Below are 25,726 nucleotides of genomic sequence, written 5' to 3'. Positions count from 1 at the left end.
TGCGATTTTAATCGGTACCTAAACAAATATTTCCGATCCAGATAAAATGTACCTAATATGTACTTTATTTATTTATTTTAAACATACTGTCTGGTTAATAACTCTTATTAACAATTCTAATGACTTATACATACAGTTACGAGGCTCAAGAGCGCTCAGTCGCTGGTGCATCGGATGAAAAAGTATGGTTGGGTCCAGCGTGGTATGCGCGGAATGGGAGAGAGCATCCGGGCGGCTGCGATTGTTGCCAGTTATCACTGAATGTTTTCCACCGGGGCATTTTGTGCCGCCACAAAAAACCACATAAAGGGCGGGAGCGGCTCGTTTGAGACGCCGCCCCTGTGGGAAAATCGTCGCCAGAAAACTGCCACGCAAATAAATTATAAACTCTCGCATGTGGAACGCAGTCCGGCATACACAACGATTTATTCCTATGAAATAAGTTAAAAACGAGCTCGGTTGATGTTTTAATATGGAGTTGCGAAGCGGATTTATAGATAAGCGAATGACAACTACATATCGCAGCAGGTAAAAATATACTTACAGATTCATTTCTGAATAGGTTTACTGGCAAAGAAACTACGAGTTAAGATCAAGAAAAATACTATCGCAATTGATATCAATGAAAAACTAACAATAACACAGAGCCGTGCCAACTCCAGTATAAATATGTACGTCGATGCAAGAAGGAGATCAAGAAGCGATTTGTACATCATGCAAATCGTCGGCACAACCGGCCTTTGTAAATGTCGCGCTATCTCACGGCGGCGAATCATTAGCGAAAACGGTGCCCGGAATAGAACTGACAGCGGGACGATTGCAGCCCGTGATGGATGACGGGGGTTATTACAGCGGCTAATACTCCGCCATTCACTGAAAAACTAACCAATCGACACCGTGACCCATTATCAATTCTGAGTCCAGAACGATTCGACTTGATGATGACCCATTTCTAGAAGAATCGTACTTCTTCAGTGTAGATGCAGAGTTATTCAGTAGATCTGACATCGTTAAACCCGATTTATAACACAACCATAATCCAACCCTTTCTTGCACGTGCCTTTCGCAAATAGCAACGTGGTTGAACCAATTTAAAACTACTTCGATCGGCTTATCAGTCTAAACGATTAAGTAAGTGCTTGGTAACCGCTAAACATTATACATCAGACAGGTAAAAAGTTAAAAAAGTGTAGTGGCTTACATAGAACATCCTGTAGTAGCAAACTGGCTAGGAAGAAGAGGCAGCGAAAAAATATAAAATCGGACGGCTGGCTTAGACATTACTGCGTAACAGCGAGTCCATGTAGCTCGCATTGAAAACTTGCAGAAAATGCATCGACGATAAGAAAAAATTCAGTCCGCCGAGCACATATAAGTACAGCATAGCGTTGGTTGCATTCCACGGGAATGCCTCGCATATCGAGACTTTAAACTAACCATTTACCGATTGCAGATACTCCATGGCCGACGAAGTAATCTGGTCAGATCGCTTCGGTCGCATAGTTGGTGCGACGTATAATTTTTAACCTAAATAGGTAAGGAATATACTTCTTTTCATGGTGCGTTAACGAGGTTTCGAGGTAGCTTACCATGGATTTTTATTAAAGGTTTAAGTATTTATGATTGCTTTACAGAACTAGAGTAAACAGGATTATTCAGGAATAATAGGTTAAGAGTTTCCATTACTTGCTATGTACTTAAACGCACTTTCGTGTGACAAAACTAGAAAGGTGGGGACTATTTTATGTATGTATGTTTCACTTTTTCAATGGTTTAGGTCTTTAGGCAATGCGTTGTCTGGTGGTTGCCTGTCAGTATCAATGCTCGTATGTACAATGCGATTGTTATATTTATTTTAATGGAAATATGCGTAACTTATCACTAGGACAATTTAAATCATATCCCAATACACGTAAGCTACTCGTAGCTATAGTATATGAAGTCAATTATGCGCCTGAGTCAGCTTGTAAACTCTATTCGAGTTCGTGTCCTATCTTGATGTCTCCGTCAGCGAAATGTATCTGAACTTAACGGTAAGTCTCGTCGTGGAATAACAAAAAGCAGTCCTGTCGTATTGCCACTACTTTTATCCTTGTCTCGCACAGGATCCCCGCGAACGATCGAGCAGGTCGCTGGTAGATTTTATAATGTGGCTTCTAATTTGAGTTGGTTTTAATTTATAGTGCGACAGCCGCGCGGGCTCGTCGTAGCAACCAGGACGCCTCATCAATCTTTGGAGCTGAGAATGAAGAAGGCTAAAACATCGCGCTGTTTTGTAAGAACATGTTTCACGAGCAAAGTTGCTCCTGCTCCTTTATTACTCGCTTCCTATCTTAAGTCTTATAACGAAGTTGGGATAAAGAAAATAGATGTAACAAGTCGCATAATATTGTATGGAGATCGTTAATTCGAATATTCAAACAAACATTAACAGCTACTGATATTAATTAGTACAGATCTAGAAACTATAATTATGATGAATTGATGACCAACCTTTACAATTGCCTAAATAATTTGCTTATTCAAACGGGTATTTTGTCTATGGATCTTTCGCAGTTTTGTTAGACACATTCGAATCTGACATTACAGCAAAACAAATTAATTGATGCTAATATAACCTGTATTCTTGTTAGTGTCAGGCGATACGTCGGCTCCTTTGCCTTCTATTATCATAATGAAGTAGCTAAATAAAATAAGGGGCACGGTATCGGCGGCACGTGAAAATTAATATAATTCTAATTGTACAGCGGACCCTTAACCATAGGTATTATGGGATTCAGATTAATGTATTAATAGGTAACAGTCTAGGTATGTAAGTTTCCTTATGTGCCTATTCATTCCTACAATATGATTAGAAATATGTAATTAGGTACGTATTTTTTTAATAGGCTGATTTAATAGAAACCCGATATTATAATTAAATTTGTAATCTGTTTGGAAATTAACGCCAAGAACTAAATCGGAAAATCAAACAATCGATACATCGACAGGTTCCTTGTTGTTGTTGTTGCCATACATAATATTCTTTGATACTCACGTTTGCTCTAATTATCAGTGCGAAATATGTGTTTAAGTCTAGATTGCATTAAAAAATGTTGTGTTTGCGAAAAATATTACAATTCAATTACTTTAAGATTTTTGGACGCTTTGACAAAACTCACTGTTCGTAATACTTATAGGTAGGTACCAATTTTTTTTGCAATATTTTTTTTCGAATTTTCTCAACTTTTTGTTCCTATTTTGCAGTAATTAACAAGATATTTATTACTTTTTTTGTTTATTTAAAAACTTTCGACGGCGGTTTTTCCATTCTTGCTCGGAGAGGTAAAGGAAGTGGGTAAGGTTTTAATAGGAAAGTAGGTAATGCTAAGCTTTTTAATGATTTAAGTTATACAGGATGTAACAAAAATAGTGGGGAATCGTTTAAGGGCATGTTCGGTATCGTGTTCTGTTTATGAAAAAGAAGAAAATAAAATTTAACGCACAGAAATTATATCGGACAGGTCGTCCAAGTCGGCTATACAAAAGCCAAAAATTACCATGCAACTTTTTTCTTTCTATTTTTTTCTAATCGGAAAACGATACCGAATATGCCCTTAAACGCATCCCCACTATTTTTGTTACAGTCTGTATAAGTACCTACCACATACGTTGGAGAACTAGTCGTCGTATTTATATATAGTTTTGGGTAAAAGTACCTATGTAAGTTTTACTAGACCAAATTTATAAATAAAGTACCTATAGCTGATATTTTCGGATATTTGGTATCTGTAGAAAATATTTAACGAAAACAAATATCTCTCAAAAAACTACCTAAAAAAAGCTCTGTAAGAGTTGTGAAAAAGTAACACATGTCTAAATTAAATTAGCATCATGAATGAAAGGGAACATAAAAAACATGTAATACAATGTAAATGAGCATTTAAAAAATATATCTAGACCCAATATCATTTGTTTTTTCGTAATCCATCATTGACATTTCTTAGTTTTTATCCCGTGTGTAATATTTAATTGCTTTTTTTTGTTTAAAGTATTTCTGTAGCATGACATTGACATTTATTTTATGTGATAGTCAGCAAACCAGTAGGGCTAAGATGGTCGGCTCTTTATCATTTGTCACCATGCCTGTCACGTTCTAACAAGTATGTAAGTGCAAAAGTGACGGGCATAGTGACAAGTGATAAAAATGGAACCATGCTGCCACTGCAGTAGCCTGATGGTAAGCGGTCGGTTAACAAATGTTAATTTTAGAATTTTTTATTACTATTTTTCACATCCGCGTATATTACACTTAGTTTTGAACTTTTGACATACCCAAGTATAAACATTATTAGATATTCAATGACATGCATTAGTAGGTAACAACATATAGGTATTGTACGCCAAAGACTGGCTGATTGATACGCACATTATGTAACATGATCATTTTTAATACTCACTTTAGTACAATAAATTATTTTTATTTAATAAATTTGCGACTCGCATTACTCTTACCGTGGAGCAACACAAAATCCAATGTATAATATATGTACATAAATAACTTAGGTAAAAAGCCAGGTGTTTATACAAAAGATTATTTTACTAGACCAAGTAAGCGATAAAAATAACGTCTTAATGAATTATGTATTTACTTGTCCACGTGGCTCGTACTAGGTCAATACAGGCAGTTAATAGTTATTTTGCCAATAAAATAAACATATATTTTCAAAGAAATCAATTGAAATGCACGCACGTGTCGAGTTAGTCAAATCATTTTGATCTGCTTCATGGTATTGTGGTTAATTTACCCAAGCAGCTATACATTTAGACACAGAAATTAAAATTTGATCTAAGACGGTCGATCTTGGTGTCTTTGACACAAAACGAAACACTGGGAATAAAATAATTGTGATTATCAATTTACGAGTTCTTAAGAGGCTGTCAACACCCAATGTCCTTGAAATTGATGTTACTTAAACAGTTTTTTAAGAAAGACTATTTGTTTTAGTCAAGTAAGAAAAATATATGTTCATATTAATTATATTTCAAAGACCGTGGTTGTACTCGATACATGATTGAACGAAATCGGCTCGATAGAAAATAATTGCAAAGATTGGTCTTAAAATCACAATTAAACGGTTCTATGTCTTTATTGTTTTGACTTATGGGTCTGCAATTAAAATCACAATTTCAAAACATTTATATCTAAACCGCTGTTGAGTAAAATATTACACTAATAATCCACTTTTTTTTAATTAAATATTTTTCTTATTATTCCCTTGCCCAGGCCCAGTAACATGCGACAGTGCTATCTCATTTACTCCGATACAAATAGACAGTGTGCGCGCTTTAGGTATTGACAGCCTCTTAACGATGACAAAACAAACATGTTCTGTCCACTAAAATAGTACAATTGGTCGCTTTTTAACTCGTGTTTAATGAGAAACCTATTTATGTTTTATTAAACATTTTCATATAGGTAGGTATGTTATTTAAAAAATTAGGACCTTAGGACCACTTGCACCATTCCACTAACTCGGGGTTAACCGGTTAACTCCGGGTTAGTTATTGGTGCAAATGTTCATAATCTTATAATTTACTCGTATTGATGAGTCATCTGACTCAATTTAGGAACTAATATTTCCTTAATTTGGTTATAAAAATATTATCGCATTCCACATTGAGATAGTTTTATAAGATAAAAGATTATTTTGGTCCAGGATCTTTCCGACAATACACATTTTAATAAATAGTCAACTGTTAAAAATGGATTTAGATTTAAGATTTTCTCTTTGCAACGATCTTATTAAACTCGGAACCTTTTTCTATCGTTAGGTATTTCGCTGTCCGCTGCTGAATTAATGAAGAGCGACAAAAACTTCTAATTGTTCGCTTCGACATCTGCCGTACTAAATCAGATGTTTCTATTAAAAGCTGGTGCAATTCGCAAACGGACACTTTTTTTCTCCGCGAACTTTCGCTATTGACTAGCTTTGTTCCGTAAATTAGTTAAATAGGTACGATTTTTTTTTGGACCTCTATAAATTTTTTCAGACATTAATTACGTAGTTAGGCAGGCACGTTTAATAGAATATGAGGATACCTATGCTACTACGAAATACATCTAACAAAAACTACGCTTTATATTCTTGCTATCATATTATACGTACTTATGACTATTTTGGAGACGGATTCGAGGAAATCTACCGCGCATAATGCATGCCAAATTAGTTCGCATTAAACATTATTAGCAACTAAATTATTTTGTAACTGGAAAGGTACCTACTACTGCCAACGTTTACATTTGTAACGTTTGATAACTTTATTGTACAGTCGACGTTAAATATATGTTTACACTTTTGTACCTTACTGATTTGTATTAAGGCGAACAATGTAAAAATATCTTTGATGTTGACTATACCAAAGTCGGAGCGAGTTAGAAACTACAAACAGTACAGTTTAGTAGGTATGAAGCGGAGCGTAGGTGCTTTTACAAGCCGACAGACAATCAAAGCGAGCACGAGCCCAATTGCGAAATAAAACGTACAAATAACAAGTTTAATTAAATCGCCAAGACCGTCCGCGCGGATGCGGCAACTAATTGATTCCAACTATAACGAAAGTTTAACAAGTGAACTCAAAGTGAGCTTCATATCGAATGTTGCCGGCAACACACGTATCTGCAGTGCAGTCAATCGAGAAAATTATTCCTAGGTGCATTCAGGATTGCGATATATTGCTATCCTACCAACTCGAAGCCAGTCAATTCGCATTTCTCTCGCACGGAATTGAACGTGTGATATCTAGGTAAGTATGTACCTAATATTCAATAATCGTAGTGGGCTTAATTTGGTGCAAACGATAGTTATGACGATTACCTAATATTAAATATATGTACAATACTTATTTAGATAAAGTTGTGGCAAATAAATGTTAACTAAAAAATACTTTATTGATTAAAAAAAAAATCGTTTTACATCAGTCATGAAATGGGTTTCACGAAAATACACGGAAAAACATGGGTATTAAACAGTTTTTTAGTCCATAGACGTATTGACCTATTGACGTTTGATAAAGAGTAAGTGATTTATTTAACTTGGTTGTAAAAGGTTAACAAACGAGTACTTAATACTCCTATTTATGACAAAAATATTTATTGATAAGGAAATGGCGAAAGAGACCTATCTTTACTTCCTACAGGCATTTATTTATAATAAAACATTTGATTAAATATTATGTCAATCGTTATGCAAACCTTCCTGGCTTCTCACGGAATTACACTATAAATGAAAGAAAAACGTTTTCTATATAACATATCAAACAGCGACAGACAATCAGCTGAACACTGATTGAACTACCTGAGTACATGCGCTGGCCGGCCGATGGACTGACATACATATACAGTCTCGTAACTCGTTATACATTTTTCACCGAAAACTGCGTTCAAACTTTTCGTATTGGTCTCCAAATTGCAAATAAGAAAATAAAGTTTACTTCAATTTAGTTCAAAGCAAGCTTAATAATCGCTACTATATACATTGTTGAACCACGGCACGGATGACAATCATGACGATTTCACACAGTCGTAATCCCCGCGTTTGTCACTTCTCTTGAGCGAAAAATTAAGATAAATAAGAGGCGAAGAGAGGGTCCTTTTTCATTCATCTGTTCCAAACATTAGAAGGTCGAAAGTAGCGTACGTGCATAATTAAATTTAAGCTTTATAGCAATGAATGTATGGTTCATTTCGCCGAGATAATATCGAGGGTTCCACACCAGAGGTAATCCACAAATAGGCATCCGAGAATAGAGCGAGGCTACTGGACAGACGGCGCAAATATCTCCAGAGCTGCAATTTTTTTATTGCTGATTTTAATAAATAAAAACCGGCCAAGTGAAAGTCCAAACTCGCGCACCGAGGGTTCCGTACAAACAGCTGCCCTAGAGAAAAAAAACTAAATGTCTGCCCCTCCCCTCGGCCAGAGGCCATATTAACGCATTCACTGCCACCGACGCATATATGCGTTCACCGTCATACAAGTGTGTTCCTAGGCCACGCCCCCTGGCAGTGAATGCGTTAACTTCCATCTGTCATCCTGGCTATGTGGCCGGCCCAGTAACACGAAGAATTTCGTACATTGAACCTACATTTCATATCTATCTATATACCAGTTGGGGCCTGTAACGGGGAAAATAATTAAAACATAGATTAAGTATACTATTTGTACTTCTCATACATTTTAAAAATTATGAAATATTTAGACATCTTATTTTTCATACAAATTAAATATGATCTTTAATGGACGCTATTATCATTGTAATTGACATTGCTTGTCACGCTTTAAACATAACAACATTTGTAATATTTTGCGGCTTAAAATTAAATTTTAATTTTAGCGTATTAAAAACAAAACACAAGTTATTTTTAAATTTTTAAAATGTTGTCTGTTTAAGGAGTACACCGCCTACAGTTTAATTTTTTAAAGTGTATTAAAAATTAAAACACGTTTTTACAAAAGTCGTTGAACTAAATGTGTGAGGAGTACAGCCATACAGTTTTTTTTGCTCCTATTACAGGCCCCACCCGGTATATCGCACGCGCAGAATTATTAACAAATAAAAATGTAGTTATTTTATGCATTTATTCAATTGAATTCTATTCCAATTATTTCTGATAACAAACGATCCAAATTAAAATTACGCACACAGTTAAAATAATAATAAATATTGTAATAAAATATTAAAAAGTTAATATTAAAATTTCAGTGATAAAATATTACCATTATTTGATTATCTTATTGCATAGTTAACTGTCGTGTATCAAAGGCATCCCGCAAAGTGTAACACTCCGAGTATCTCTGATTCGTGGTCGGAAGGTTGTTCGGGGGATTAGTGGGAGTGAACCTTCTGCAGGTCAATAAGAGCAGGTAGCGTAACCGCGCGCACGGTGGTCGTCATTCAATACCTCGCTCGTTAGGGCAAGCTGAGATTTACCCATTATATTTCTATCAAAATAAGACTGTTTAAAACTAATTTCGAATATTATTATTTGTTTTCAATGATTTGAATAATACTACATATTAATAACAGCTCGCGAGTATTGAGAGTAATTTAATAGTTTGATATTCAAGAGTTTCATTGCATAAACTAATTTGAAATTAAATGGAAAAGTATATCATAGCTGCAAATGCAACCGGAATAAATGTTAAGATAATGAGGAGAGCGGGTGAATGTTTTTTGATTCAAACATATACAGCTGGTCTATAACACTATAGTACCTAAGCGTTTACACAGCCTATAGATGCCTGCAACTGACGGGATGTCACATTGCCGTTTCTTTAAAAACCCATGCACTTCTAATTTGAAGAATTACTGTAGCCCCTCGCCTACAACGATTATTAAAGATTATTTATTAGTACGTCTTATACCGTAATAGCTAGCGGATTCATAATTTATGCTATCATTAATAGACACACTTAGTACAAAAAAATACTGCATTATTGTCAGCAATATCAATGGACATTTCATTGAATCTCTTATTGTGAAAGATGATATGTAGTGAATAGCGTCGCACGTTTATTATAGAATGGTCGTTTCTTGCTGAGCTCGGTCACACGAGCCGGTCGAGTAAGCGAATGGGCAGAGTTCTACGATTACAGCATCCGGAGTGCCATCAACAGTTCGTTAATAAACCACAGCAGTGCGAATTATCTAAATAAGATAATTTATTTCTGCACTTTAACTGGTGATAAGGTTTCAACTCACCGATTTCATTATTAATGAGTATTAACAATTAAAAAAATAAACGAAGACATTAATTGTCATATTGTTTATTTGTATTAATTAAATATCTACTCATATACAATTATACATATTAAGTATTTGTTTAATTTGATTATTCATTTAGTACAGGTAATTGATTACCGAAATGGTGTAAATACTTTACATTTAAGACGGTACACTGATAAAAGCACTAATTTTTTTTTGATAAAAAAACTAAAAACCCGACTGCACACTAAAAAGAGGAAAACAAGCCCCACCAGAATATTGTGGGGCTTATGGTAAGTATCGCAGGCGGGGCCCTACAGAGGGTTACTTATAGTCATTTTGGTTGTTGGTTGTTAAGTTCACTATTTAGCAGATTGTTACTTAGGTAGGTATTTTCGTTGGTGGCGGTCAAGTTGGTCCCCGCCTGCGATACTTACATACCATAAGCCCCACAATATTCTTGTGGGGCTTGTTTTCCTCTTTTTAGTGTGCAGTAGTGTTTTTTTTTTTATAATAGTTTTTATTTATTACTTTTTAGTTGTTTTTATTTAACGAACATTTTATAGATTGTAAGTATCATTTGAAAGTTCTACGACGACGACCAGATTCATGGTGGTTCCTTGCAGTTTATACCTGACGATCCTAACAAAAATGAGGGAGGGGGATCCTAAAAAAATGACACTCCCGTGATCAAGACGAATCTAACGATATCTCATACCAGGAGACCACAAAGAAACAGACATAGACTCCTCCCTTTGGCAGTCGGGTAATTACGCAGGCATATAAAGAGGAACTACGCCGTCTGTTTTTTAAGAGCTCAAGGAGTGTACGTAATAGAAGAGTTTAATTAAGGAACAAAACCATCAGTGAAGTGGCAAATGGCGTTAAATTCAATTTCCCTAAGACAGAATACGTGATAAATCGTTCCGAATCGGCCATTAGGTGCCACGCTGCGTGAGGGCCCGAAGTGTCAGCAGTTTACACGTCTTATTGCTTGTCGCTGCGAGTCGCCGGCGTCTCCGCAATAAAAACATCAACCGTATTGACCAAAATAACTCTTGGCACCTATACGAAACTCCGACTGATACTGTAATTGAAGCTCTCCGCGGCTCTAAAGAACTGAGCGCATCGATACCATTGAAACGAAACTAAATTTAATAAGCAATAATACTTCTGATTTAATTTAAATTGGCAAATTAATTGTCAGTAATAGTAGATAAAGATAATCTATTCTCATCCCTTTTTTACTAGCATAAGAAAAAACAGTAACACTCTTTGCCTATTCTCCACTGACAAGCAACTCTTGCCTCTGCGGTACAAACACCCAAAAGATACTATAATAAGGTGTTGTTGTTAAATATTTAATGTAGAATTTCAACTAAAATCAAAGTGGAGATGAGCAAAAATATTGGATGTAGTTTGTAAGCGACACTACACCTGTTTGGTTCCTATTCACAATTACACTGCAAGATGAAGAAGAAGCATAACGATGCGAGTGTAATAAGATACCAGATGTGTGTTATTTTTATTATAGGTACACATTGTATTTTGAACGGATCAATTCATATGTAGAATTAACATATTAATATTAAAGTTCTATTCCGATAGTAATCTTGTTATCAATTTGTAATTGGTGTAACCTGTCACTTTTGTAGGTGACAGAATATATTCTTTACAAATTAATCTATCTGAATAGACCTCCATGTTGAATTTTACTAAAAAAATTGTCATCAGTAAGATTTCTTAACAACTCCACTAAGAGAGGTGAATACGTATTTTAAATTGTAATAAATTATTTACTTCGTGTAAACTAGAATGTGTTTTGTTAATAGGGTTGTTTCCAATTTTTTAAAACGCTTGTATTACGTTCTATATTAACTAAAAGTTGCCCTAAAATTCAACTTTTATACTAAAAACGGCTTTAAATATGTTAAAGTAACAAAATATATTTTGACAGATGCTTTCGCGCCCAAAACGCTCTTTGAAAATTGTGTGACGTCACAGTTTACGGTTTGACACATAACTTCATACACACGTAGAAGATACGAACTGTCAACTGACATTTGTCATTTGTTGTTTATCGCCTAACTGTCAACAGTGTCAATCCGAGAGTTGTGACGTCATCAGATGACATGTTCTTATAATTCAAAAGAATTTATTGGGATACAATTCTGCTCTAAGATTTGTAGATGGAAACAACCCTATTGCATTTACCATGAGATTAGGTATACAACACATTATGTTGTTACTCCAGAGATGTAAAAAAAAATTGATATTTTGCCCAATCCCATTATGGGAGCTGTAAAACTGCATACCTCCTATGATGAGACAATCTTATACAATGATGCTTACCATGCCGTAATTTCATGTTTTAAGTAAAATGTAGTTAACAAACATGTCAACTATTTTAAAATTTCACGTTTGTGGCAGTATGGCATGATAGGCAGCAGCATTACTACAGCAGTATTGCAACGTGACATTACTGCTGGCCGCATTTCTGAGGCAGCAATGCAGTCGGCAGTCATGTCGCGCTGAAATACTGCTGCAGTAATGCTGGTGCAGTCTGAATACGAACGGTACCTTAAGGTCTTGTTTAGACGGCGCGCAAACCCGCATGGCGCATTTTAGCTACATTGCGGACTATTGAGGAAAAGTACATTGAATTCTGCCGACCGATCAAATACCGCAATGTAATGAATCTCGTATGCGACTTTTCTTCTTAAATGAGCCCTAATATATTGAATTGTTGAATTAAATACATTTATGTTAAATTAATATCGATGTTCCCTATTCTCATTCTAATATTTCAGATCGCTAGGGTCATGTCCCATTATAGGGGACCCATCACTGGTTCCTTTCCATTACCGGGGTTCCATCACTGGAGCTTTTAGTTTTAATTTGTTGATTATGTGGAAACGAATTACAGTATCTTTTATACAATACGCCTGAAACATAAAAGACGGATAGGGCATTCAAATTTGAACACGCTAAGGAATAGAATTTATACATGTATCAGGGAAATGTCCCAAATGCTACAAATTTGCTTTTAAATGTCCCATGACTGGAGCCGTTACCCTATATTGTAAATTATTAACTGTTTACATAAATAAGCTTTTAAACGATATGCCTAAATAATAAGGAACCCATAACTTTTTTATCAATAAAACCTTTGTGACACAACTTATGACGTGACTAAGTATATTGCCCATTATTAAATTAAGTTTAAAAAACTGTTTACATAGATTGTAGGGTAAGAGCGGGCATTAATGCGGGCGTAGGTATCTGCGGATTTTTTAAAGTCTTATTAAGTATATAATTAAACGTTATACGAGTATTATAAACTTATCGTTATCTTTTGATAGCTTTCAGAAAAACGATTTCCAAGTCAGGCCTGATATTACATTCGCGGTTAAATAATGCGGGTCAATGACAAAATCCTCTGTAGATATCTTGCAAATTAATAATGGTCCATGCATGAAACTAACGATTTTAATATAGCGTGAAAACCATTATATGTAAATTAAAAAGAAATATATATATAAAGCTCAAAGGTAATATTTAAATTCCAATGCCAACCAAGAGTTCATCATATATAGCCGTTAATCACTAAACGAGTTATCGCCCAGAAGGCGATTGGTCATGGAAATCTGTTCGTGGCTCGCGGTCTATTAAGAAAGCGTGTAATTTAAGTTAAACCATGTACTGAAGTGTTTGTTAAAGTCACCCCAGGAATTAAAGTAACCCCATTCCACGGCTGTTAGCGACGCGACCAGAAACTTAGATGACGCTAAGATTAATTAAGTTGAAATACGATTAAGGCTGTATTCGAAATAAAGATTTTATCCGTTAGGTAGGGCAAGCAGAAAATTAGATTGTTATTAGACATAAGAATTATGTAATCGTTCGTTATATCAGGTATTATTCGATATTTAGGTCACGCAAACCCTAAATCCCAATTCCTTATTCGAAGAGCGAGATGGACGAAGGAATAAGAAAATAAAGAAAACTTATTCATTGGTTCATAATTATAGCCAATCACACGCAAATAAAGACAAGGAAAGGTAAAAAACAGCGAGACAGAAAATCTCGATCGTGATTGGTCAGTCAATTTCCCGTACAGAATTCGATTACGCTCAGTTGTACTATGAGACGTACATATTTAGGTTATTATCGCAGTAATTACTTTAATTAGACTAATGAATGTTACGTATAATCGTAGAACGTGAATTGCTTAACACCCTAATATAGGTCATATTATCGTAATCCTAGCTATTAGATAATAGCATGCCGTAAACCGTCGAGAAACGGGCTATTGTTCCGAGCGCGGGCGAACAATAGGCTTTGTATTCGTGAAGTAAGCGAGTCGGACAGGTGTTATTGTTTTGTTTCACTGACCTAGTAACCGAGTTAGCGTGTTATGCAATATTTAAGTCAATAATTAGATATTTGTGAGAATTATAGTGATGTAAGCGATAACGAGATAACACGATTTGACCCGAACAAAGCCGAATTAAGTAACCGACCAATCAGAGGGCTTGATTCAGAACGAATCGAAACGCGTCTTATCTCCTTATCGTAAGGGTGTTCCTTTTCTTCGAAATTCGTATATAAGCGAGGAAGGAACGGAGTGAAATCGTAGTCAGTCGTCGAGTGATCCAGCAACAAGAAGCCTCAAGAAAACCAAGAAGAAGCCAACCGGAAGAGAACCAGAAGCGGTTCAATCGCGTAGTAGGGATTGTAGGAGTATTTTTATACCTTTGTATCGCGTTTAATAAAAGTGAGTTTGTGCGAAACAGTAGTTTATTTAGCTATCTCCTCGCGCATCGTATTCGCTCCTCTTCACGCGGCGACGTAGAGGGCCGTGGTCACGGTCTTGGCAGTAGGAGTGGTGGCGACAGCCCGGTGCCTTCTCCATTGAGCTATCGTCGGCAGATATAGCGCCGCGGGCTGCTATATTTTCACTGGTCCTTCGAGAACCGGATTAACTGTCAGCCCATCAAGACCGTCGAGATCAGCTTCTACTCTGCGTGAAGAACCCCATCGTGCGACATCGTCAAGATGCCGATAATTCGGACCAAGAAGGCTACGTCGGTACAGAGCGACGAAGACAGGCAGCGTTTCCTAGAAGAAGGCGCGGCGGCGGCCCAACATCGTGAGGTTGCCCGCGAACACGCTGAGAGGACTGAGGACGCCGACGCGGAGCGCCCTCCCCTCCCCCCTGGCGAGTCGGCCGACGCGGCAGCGGTCACCCATCGAGCTGCTAGCGCGGAACCGTTAGGCGCAGCGGCTACATTATCGATCGACGACGTCTACCAGAGGCCACCGAGGTCTCCCTCGCAAGATACGATGTTGCTATGGCGTAGGGACCTGAACAAACGCCTGCGACGTCTTGCGAGACCTACACCGATCCCGTTACGTCATCCGAAGACAGTGGTTAAAGACGTTACCACATCGCAACGACCGAAGGATACTCCAAAGGAGGCGAGCACTCCGGGTAGGCACACCCGTGCGCAGTCCGTGTGCTCACAAGCGAGTACCGTCATCGAGGCCAGACTCTCGCAAGCCGAGCTGGAGGCGAGCGAGCGGCTAGCGGAGATACAGAAGAAGGAGCTGCAGTTAGAAGCCGAGTTAGTGAAGAAGAGGCTGGAAGCCCAGAAGCTGCAAATTCGTGCAGAAGCCAGTGAATCCGACGCGGCATCCGATAGGAGCGAAATCGGACCGCAACACCAGCGCATCCTGACATGGATGGACGAATCGCAGGACAAGACGCTAACCGAGCCCGTCAAGTCCAAGAAGAGGTTAGCCAACGAGCCCCCACCGGATTACGAGACTCCAAGGCGCTCCACGCGGGAAGAGAGGCATATTCGACGTCGCTCACCGAGCCGCGAGGACCGTCGGCGATCGTTATCGCCACCGATCGAGCCACGTACGCCGCACACGGAGCGTACACAGCTCACTCAGGAAGGAACCGTAGCGGAGTCTATGTTGCAGTTATTCGAGAAGATGCAAATGGCGGCTCGACCGGCACCGAAGGATATCTTCGAACTACCTCACTTCTACGGAGATGTGAGTGAGTGGCGAAGTTTCTACAACACGTACACCGAGACGTCGAGAAGATATAAGTTTACCGACTACGAGAACGTCGCTAGACTGCGTATGGCGCTACGCGGGGACGCGAAGACATGTGTGTCACACGTCCTATCGACCGCAACTCGTCCAGATATGATTATACGAATACTGAAAAAGCAATTTGGTCGGAGCGAAGTATTGCTAGACAGAGCAATCGAAGATTTGCGCAAGCTGCCAGCGTTGGGACCTACAGCGAACGATCTCAACAGCTTCGCAATCAAAATTATGAACATAGTGTCCACTATTATGGATATAGATCGGAGACACTACGCCGACAACCCGTTGCTGATTCGCGAAGTAACGGACCGGTTATCGCCCCATATTCGAAGCAGGTGGTGCGACTACGCACGCAATCATCGTGATACCGACGAACCCGAGATCCTGCAACTTGCTGACTTTCTGATGGAGGAAAGTGAACAAGAAATGGCGTTTTGTCATGCCCGCGCAGCCCCGAGGCGTGCGCAGGTACCGTCAGCAGCACCGAACGCGCGCGCGACCGGCACTCGTACGAATACATCCGCGCCGCGTTATCCGATTCCCGCTACCACAACCGGAGGCCGATACGCCACAGCACAGAAGGTGACGTATGCGACGCGTCAAGCCAGTACATCGAAGTCGACGTGCCTGTATTGCGGCGGCAATCATTCAACGCCGGAATGTCGCAAGCTAGCCGCACAAAGCATAGGCGCAAGATGGGAGTGGGCAAAACTCAACCGAATATGCTATAGGTGCATGGACGCGAAGCACCTCAAAATACAGTGCAAGGCGAAAGGGTGCGGTGTGGCAGGCTGTCCGCACGTGCATCATCGTCTGCTCCACGCGGAGACGACGCAGGAGCTCCGTGATAATACCGCGATGGCGATGACTCATGCTACGCAACGAGCGGCCGTAGCGCGAGTTACTACAGCATCGATCGAGCCGACGGCGGCACAAGAGCCGCAATCTACGCAAGTTACGCAACGAGAGGACAACGACCCACGAGTCTACGTGTCATCGACCCCGAACTACAACGTGTTGTTGAAAGTGTTGCCTGTAACGGTAACAGGCCCACAAGGAACAGCGCATATTTTCGCTTTTATCGACGACGGATCGACATTGTCGATGATCGATCAAGACGTTGCTGATGAGATAGGTGCAGTGGGTCAAGACGAGCCGTTATGTATTCGAGGAATAAGGAATCTCAAGCACACGTCGATAACACAGACTGTTAAGGCCACCGTGAGACCGGCGAAAGGAGGTACCGAACACGAGATTACCGTCAAGACCGTAGATGGCCTAGGAATCAGGTCACAGTCGCTCAATAAGGAGCAACTACTCAAATATAAACATCTGGCGGACTTAGGCGACGAATGCTACGTCGGAACAGGCGTACCACAGATGTTAATCGGAGGTGATTATAGTCACTTGATTACACCGACGGAAATCAGGCAGGGCGGCGAGAACGAGCCGTGCGCTATGAAAACACCACTAGGTTGGGCGTTTTTCGGTAGAATGCCACGCATCATTCGTACGAACGAGCAAACCGTGCTACACTGCCGTATGGGGGATGAAGATCTCAACGAGCAAGTGAAGAAACATTGGTCGATCGAGGCGTTAGGCGTAACGCAAAAGGAGAACGTGAGTCCGAGCGATCAACGAGCCATCGATATATTTAATAAAACCGTGAGAAAAGTTGGAAATCGCTACGAGGTTGGCCAGCTATGGGCGTCAGACGACGTGAAGCTACCACCGAGCTACGCTATGGCGCGTTCAAGATTACATAGCTTGGAAACGAGAATGCGTCGCGACAAGGACTTCGCGGAGGACTACGAAGCCCAAATTCAGAAGTTGCTGAAAAAAGGATATGCCGAGCGTATTATGGAACCACCGCAAACCGATAAGACTTGGTTTTTGCCGCACTTTAGTGTTTTTAATTTAAATAAAGGCAAAGGAAGAGCCGTATTCGATTGTGCCGCGAAAAGTCAAGGAAATAGTCTGAACGACTATATTTTAGCGGGACCAGACCTGCTAAAAAGCCTACTGGGTATACTACTGAGGTTTCGCGAATGGAGCTTCGCAGTAGTAGCAGATATACAGGAGATGTTTCTGCAAATCCAGATTCGAGCCGAAGACCAGCAGAGCCAGCTATTCTTGTGGCGAGGTACGAGAAGAGACATGGAGCCGCAAGTCTACAAACTAAACAGAGTTTGTTTCGGAAACGTATCGTCACCGTTTCTCGCGCATTCAGTGCGCAATCGTAACGCAACCGACAACGAGGACAAGTATCCAGAGGCGGTCTACGATATACACAATAATCATTACATGGATGATTATGTGGCGTCCTACAAGACTGAAGATGAACTACTGAGAGTGTCATCGCAGGTACGAGACTCTCACGCCGAGGGAAACTTTCACCTACGAGGCTACGCGAGCAACAGCGAGCGACTGTTAGCGAGCATCGAGCCAGAGCTTCACGCACAAGAACCGACGCATCTAGGCGAGAAGCAACAGACCGTTCTAGGAATGACTTGGGATCCTAGCACCGATACTCTAGGATACAATACGAAGATGCTGCGCGTACCGGACGCAGTAAAGAATCACGAGCGATCACCGACGAAACGAGAGTTACTCAGCGCGATTATGTCAATCTACGACCCGATGGGACTTATCGCTCAATTCGTGATAAGCGCGAAGATAATATTTCAGCGAGTTTGGTCAAAGGGAACGGATTGGGACGCACCGCTACCATACCAAGAAGCTGAAGACTTTTTTCAGTGGCTGAATGCACTGAAACATGTAGCTACGCTACGCATACCGCGACAGTACGAGACACCGAGAGCTGCTACGAAATATACTCTGCATATTTTCACCGACGCGTCAACGGAAGCATATTGCGCTGCAGCATATTGGCGCATAGAAAACTCAGAGCAAGAGGTTCGAGTAAGTTTAGCAGCGGGCAAAAGCAGAGTTTGTGCTATCCGTACCGAAATTGGAGCTAACGGCGGCAGTCATCGGAGTACGGTTAGCAGAAACGATCTGTAACGAGCAACGATACGACATCGACGAAGTGATATATTGGGCGGATTCAAGAGTCCTACTAGGATGGATTAAAGACGACGCACGAAACTACAAGCCATTCGTATCACATCGATTAGCCGAGATCACCGAGAAATCGAATCGTCAAGCATGGAGATATGTACCGACCGATCTTAATCCGGCAGACCATGCTACACGAGGCAAGCCTACAAGGAGGATCGACATACAGGATGATTGGTACAGAGGACCGCAGTTTCTCTACCTAGCCGAGGTGGAGTGGCCGAGCCGAGATATCACAGTAAACCGCACCGAAGATCTCCCTGAAAGGAAGCTGAAAGTCAAGTCAGGAATCGTTTTATCGACTACGACATCGAAAATGGAGCCATCAAGCGTATTACCCGATATACGTCGCTTCAGTAATTACGATCGATTGATTAATTCTACAGCCTACGTGCTACTTTTCATCGATAAGCTGAAATCCAAGAATAGGAGACTACAGCTACAAGTGCAACACATTAAGCGAGCAGAGCATATGTGGATACAGAATAGTCAACGGAGAAGCTTTCCAGACGAAATACGTACTCTGCACATCGGACGCGAAATCGACAGGAAATCGAAGCTATATACGCTAGCACCAGAGTTATGCGACGACGGCGTGCTACGTATGAAAACGAGATTGGGCAACGCTCCAGTACTCTACACGTCACTACATCCGATAATACTGGACGGCAGAGACTCATTCACTCGATTGCTGATTCAGAAAGCCCACAGACGATCAGCGCACATACATAATGAAGCCGTGATAAATCAGTTACGTCAAGATTATTGGATTTTGCATCTACGACCGATAGTGAAAGCTGTAGCGAGAGACTGCGCACTTTGCAAGCTACGTCGAGCTTCACCGCGAGCGCAGCCCTTCGGAGACCTACCCCCCGAGCGACTACAGGCTTATCAACGACCGTTTACCTACACCGCGCAAGACTATCTAGGCCCCATGTACGTGACAATAGGCCGGCGAAGAGAAAAACGCTGGGTCTGTTTATACACATGCCTAGTCACCAGAGCCATCCATCTGGAGAGCGTGCATAGTTTGTCGACGGACAGCGCGCTACTCGCCCTACGACGATTCGCTGCGCGACGAGGATGGCCACACACGATGTACAGCGACAACGCGACATGCTTCAAGGCGGCATCAACGGAGCTACGAGAAGCATATAAGCAGTGGCTACCACAGCTACGTGCTTACGGTCTACATCATCGGATGGAATGGAAGTTCATCCCGCCTGGTAATCCCTCTGCAGGCGGAGCTTGGGAACGCATGGTGCGTACCGTGAAGACGGCAATGGCGTACACATTCCATACAAGAGCACCGCGAACAGAAGTCTTCGAAACACTATTAGCAGAAATCGAGAATATCGTTAATAGAAGACCTCTCACACACGTTAACGTCGACCCGCAATCCGAGGAAAGTCTTACACCGGCACACTTTCTACTACTGCACAACGCAAACCTACCTATGATCGGAGTCTACGAAGAAAACGACAAGAAGCAGTGGAAGGTTGCACAGGCGCTCGCAGATCACTTCTGGCGGCGCTGGACGAAAGAGTACTTCCCACTGTTAGCACCACGTAAATCGTCCGACGAGGGAGGACGACAGATCCAGCCGGGAGACGTGGTCATCATCGCTGAACCCAATGGACCTCGCAGTGTATGGCCCAAAGGAGTCGTCGAGGTCGTCTATCCAGGCCCCGATGGACGGGTCCGCTCCGCAGAAGTCAGGACGAGGCACGGGACGCTACGCAGGCCGAGCTGCAGACTGGCGGTCATCGCGTCGCAACCCATGCACCAGGAGTCTTCGACTGCGGGGACAAAATGTTAGCGACGCGACCAGAAACTTAGATGACGCTAAGATTAATTAAGTTGAAATACGATTAAGGCTGTATTCGAAATAAAGATTTTATCCGTTAGGTAGGGCAAGCAGAAAATTAGATTGTTATTAGACATAAGAATTATGTAATCGTTCGTTATATCAGGTATTATTCGATATTTAGGTCACGCAAACCCTAAATCCCAATTCCTTATTCGAAGAGCGAGATGGACGAAGGAATAAGAAAATAAAGAAAACTTATTCATTGGTTCATAATTATAGCCAATCACACGCAAATAAAGACAAGGAAAGGTAAAAAACAGCGAGACAGAAAATCTCGATCGTGATTGGTCAGTCAATTTCCCGTACAGAATTCGATTACGCTCAGTTGTACTATGAGACGTACATATTTAGGTTATTATCGCAGTAATTACTTTAATTAGACTAATGAATGTTACGTATAATCGTAGAACGTGAATTGCTTAACACCCTAATATAGGTCATATTATCGTAATCCTAGCTATTAGATAATAGCATGCCGTAAACCGTCGAGAAACGGGCTATTGTTCCGAGCGCGGGCGAACAATAGGCTTTGTATTCGTGAAGTAAGCGAGTCGGACAGGTGTTATTGTTTTGTTTCACTGACCTAGTAACCGAGTTAGCGTGTTATGCAATATTTAAGTCAATAATTAGATATTTGTGAGAATTATAGTGATGTAAGCGATAACGAGATAACACGATTTGACCCGAACAAAGCCGAATTAAGTAACCGACCAATCAGAGGGCTTGATTCAGAACGAATCGAAACGCGTCTTATCTCCTTATCGTAAGGGTGTTCCTTTTCTTCGAAATTCGTATATAAGCGAGGAAGGAACGGAGTGAAATCGTAGTCAGTCGTCGAGTGATCCAGCAACAAGAAGCCTCAAGAAAACCAAGAAGAAGCCAACCGGAAGAGAACCAGAAGCGGTTCAATCGCGTAGTAGGGATTGTAGGAGTATTTTTATACCTTTGTATCGCGTTTAATAAAAGTGAGTTTGTGCGAAACAGTAGTTTATTTAGCTATCTCCTCGCGCATCGTATTCGCTCCTCTTCACGCGGCGACGTAGAGGGCCGTGGTCACGGTCTTGGCAGTAGGAGTGGTGGCGACAGCCCGGTGCCTTCTCCATTGAGCTATCGTCGGCAGATATAGCGCCGCGGGCTGCTATAACGGCGTAGGAAACAAATAAGATTGCTTTGGGCGAATAATGCCTTGACTAAAAATATCCTCGTTTTTCTTTGAAAGCGACAAAGTGGGTCCCTAAGCACTAAACTTTGAGGTCCTAAAAGGTGCTTAAAATAGCAATTTCAGCATTGCAATCAAAGTTACATGTTGTTTAGACTATGTTGTATCATTTTTCGTAAAAAACCAAAGACTTGGTTAAATATATAAACAATTATATGTCATATATCTGTTCATTTACATTCTCTTGATTTATAAGTATTTAGTAATACATAGTTACTATTTTTTTAAAGCGTTTTTCAATAAAAAGACACGTCAAGATCGTGTAGTCTTTTCTAATGCTAAAAAATGAGGTAATATAGAAAAAGGCAGAAGTCAGGCGAGAGTAACAGGCGTGTCACTTTTTAACCGACTTCAAAAAAGGAAGAGGTTCTCTATTCGCCGCATTAAAAAAAAATTGTATGTATGTTACTCGATATCTCCGAGAATCGTGAACCGATCTTTAATTATTTTTTTTATCGAACGGGTATAACCCCGAGATGGTCCCGTTGTACCAAGTCGGGGTCTGATGATGAGATTTTGGAGAAATCGAGGGAACTCTTCAAATGTTATAGGTACATGTCTGGCGCTTTTGGTAATTTCTAAAGTCGGTTATATTTTTTGTTAAAAAGTTTTTACGACCATGACAATGTTCCGAAATCGGCAACACGAAAGTAAATCTGACGAATCCAGATTTATGCTGTATGTACATGATGGGTGGCGAAGAGTTTACAGACGGCCAGGCGAACATTTTATTCCAGCTTGTTTTGAGGGAAAAGTATCATTTGACGGCGGATCTGTTATGGTTTGGGCTGGAATCTCTTCAGATTGTCGCGCGGAGTTAGTGCTGATAATGGTACGCTAACTAGTGCAAGATATGTAGAAGAGATCTTTTATGAGCATGTTCATGCATGACAATGCTAGGCCACATACAGCTAAATTGTTAAATTAGTATTTTTAGGACGTTGGCATCAATTGCATGGACTGGTCCTCGAGAAGCCCCGAGAAGAGAAGATTTTTACTCCCTCTTGTGAAGTATAATATTTCACAATCCCGCGGCATATTCGCGTCTAACGACAATCCCAACGTAAACAAGTAGTAAATAAAGTCGCGATATAAATTTCAAACTAATTATACTACGTTTTAATCAGTATAAAACAAGCTTTTAAATTATAGCTAACTTTTATTATTAAAAGCTTTGTATTACATTTTATCATTCAAAACTTTTGTGACAGAACTTATGACCTGACTAAGTATACAGTATACTGTGACAATAAGGGAGGTATGGACAAAATTGTTAAGGTGCAGTAAGTTCGTGTTCATCTCTCACTCTCACTCAGTGTAAGCGAAATGGAAGTGCGTGACCGGGAGCGCGGATACCATGTTTTTAATATTAATTTTTTGTACGTTCAAATCAATACAATAGTTCCGATACGTTCCCTCAAACATGATATTGCCGATTTTTAGAAGCAATTTTCATATATCAATAGGGTATTCGACTGTATTTAAAATAAATTATTTCACACCATGCATGAAATAAAGCACCAGATAATTATTAAAAAACTAAATAGGATAGATATATAAAAATGTGCCTTGAAAACCTAACTGCTTGACAAAGAGAACAAATTGCCAGACTTCAAGACAAATTTTTGTCAAGTTCGAGTTCTGACGATGGGTTCCATGAGGAATCGAGGGAACTCCTTAAATGTTAAAGGCATATATATAGTGATCTTAGTATTTTCATCAACAAATCAAGTATTTACATTTGTAGAAGTGACATTTGATGAAGTGTAACTGCTGATGATGAACAGAACGGAGCTCTTCAACGATGCATAGTTCACGTTTTGCAATTTGTTCTCTTTGCATGTTTGTCAACTGCTTGACAAACATGCAAAGAGAACAAATTGCGAAATGTGTGATCTTAGTATTTTCATCAACAAATCAAGTATTTACATTTGTAGAAGTGACCTTTGATGAAGTGGAACTGCTGATGATGAACAGAACGGAGCTCTTCAACGATGCATAGTTCACGTTTGGCAATTTGTTCTCTTTGCATGTTTGTCAAGCAGTTAGGTTTTCAAGGTACATTTTTATATTTCTATCCTATGTAGTCTTTTAAATAATTATCTGGTGCTTTATTTCATGCATGGTGTGAAATAATTTATCTTAAATACAGTCGAATACCCTATTGTGGGTATCTTACCAGTCAACCATAGGGCAAATCTGAAATGTGCCAAGGTGGGTACAGTGACAAAAAAAACATGTTACTTCCTTTCTACATAATTAGGCGTAGGATGCTGTCTGTTTAATTTCATTGTATGAATGTAAAATCAATAATAATCGTGCTTTCACCGGTCTCCCTCATTGAAGTCGGTTTTTGACTAACATGACTAAGCAACATAATTGAAAAAAAAAACTCAAGGATTTTTTCTATAAATCCAGCTAAACCTGCGTGAAAGGTGGTAAAGAAGAGAAGCTTTCCAGATAAATTTTCGTACATTGACTCGTCTGTTGCTATCTCTATTCCGCACGCATAATTATATTGCTGTCAAACTCGCACAGTGACATTGACAACCGGCATCATGGGCGGGACAGCAATATTACTATGCGCGTGTAATAGAGATAGCAACAGGCGGATCAATGTACGAAAATCTATCTGGAAAGCATCTCAGCTTTGTCTAATCCTTTATGAGCAAGTGTAATGAAAATATACACGAAGAACCCGAAGGATTTTAATAGTGTATTCCTGATCATTTTTAAATACTAAAATGCCATAGATATAAACTTTTCTGGAATTCGGCTACTTTCGAGTTAATGCCAATTGAAATAAAAAAACATCGTAGTGCTAAATGCCTTTTTGATGGCGATGTTGCTACTATGGGACGTAGTTTATATATCCTCATTGATAGATGTAAAAAAGTGACACAAATGTAAAACTAGGTTTTAGGAAAAAGTAAAAAATCATTTTAAGTGACAAGTTTACTACCTATATAATAAATAACATTTGACCGCTGTCCCACAGGGCAATGTTGGCCGAACGTTAATTAGAATTGAAAATATTGAAATATAACCATTACAAATTGACCGTAACGGACGGTTAGAGTTTACGATATAATTTTTAATGGTTATATTTCAATTTTCAATATTTTCAATTCTACTTAACGTTCGGCCAACACTGCCACAGGGTTCGTTCAGAAGCGTTAAGGTTCGTGGAGTCGTTACTCTCCCAACAGCTTACCATAAGCTGTTCTGAGTTGATTGATTGCACCGGAGAACCCAATGGGCGATGGGGTAGTCACGTCAAACATAAGAACATAACGGTTCGACAACCGGTATGGCCTAGTGGATAGTGACCTGCCTACGAAGCCGATGGTCCTGGGTTCGAATTCCGGCGAGGGCGTGTATTTGTGTGATGAGCAATATTTGTTCCTGAGTCATGAACGTTTTCTATGTATTTAAGTATTTGTATATTATATACATCATTGTCTAAGTACCCACTACATAAGCCTTCTTGAGCTTACCGTGGGACTTAGTCAATTTGTGTAAGAATGTCCCCATAATATTTAGTTAGATTTATTTTTATAACATAGGTATTGTTGTTGTTAATTGAATACTATTTATAATTATTTTGTTCTGAATGGAAAACTAATGCCTAGATGGAAAACCATACATATAAAGATAATATCTGCAAAATGTTAAGCATGGTCACA

General features: G+C 39.9%; 1 protein-coding gene across 2 annotated transcripts in view; it reads right to left on the bottom strand.

Annotated features, from left to right (window-relative positions):
- LOC133517175 (protein scalloped) overlaps positions 1 to 25,726 on the bottom strand; it is an 83,038-nt gene that overhangs the window by 55,856 nt on the left and 1,456 nt on the right. The window lies entirely within an intron of this gene.

The sequence above is a fragment of the Cydia pomonella genome, chromosome 4 (genome assembly GCF_033807575.1).
Source record: "Cydia pomonella isolate Wapato2018A chromosome 4, ilCydPomo1, whole genome shotgun sequence".
NCBI classification, from domain to species: domain Eukaryota; kingdom Metazoa; phylum Arthropoda; class Insecta; order Lepidoptera; family Tortricidae; genus Cydia; species Cydia pomonella.
This window is presented reverse-complemented; position numbering and strand designations above follow the sequence as displayed.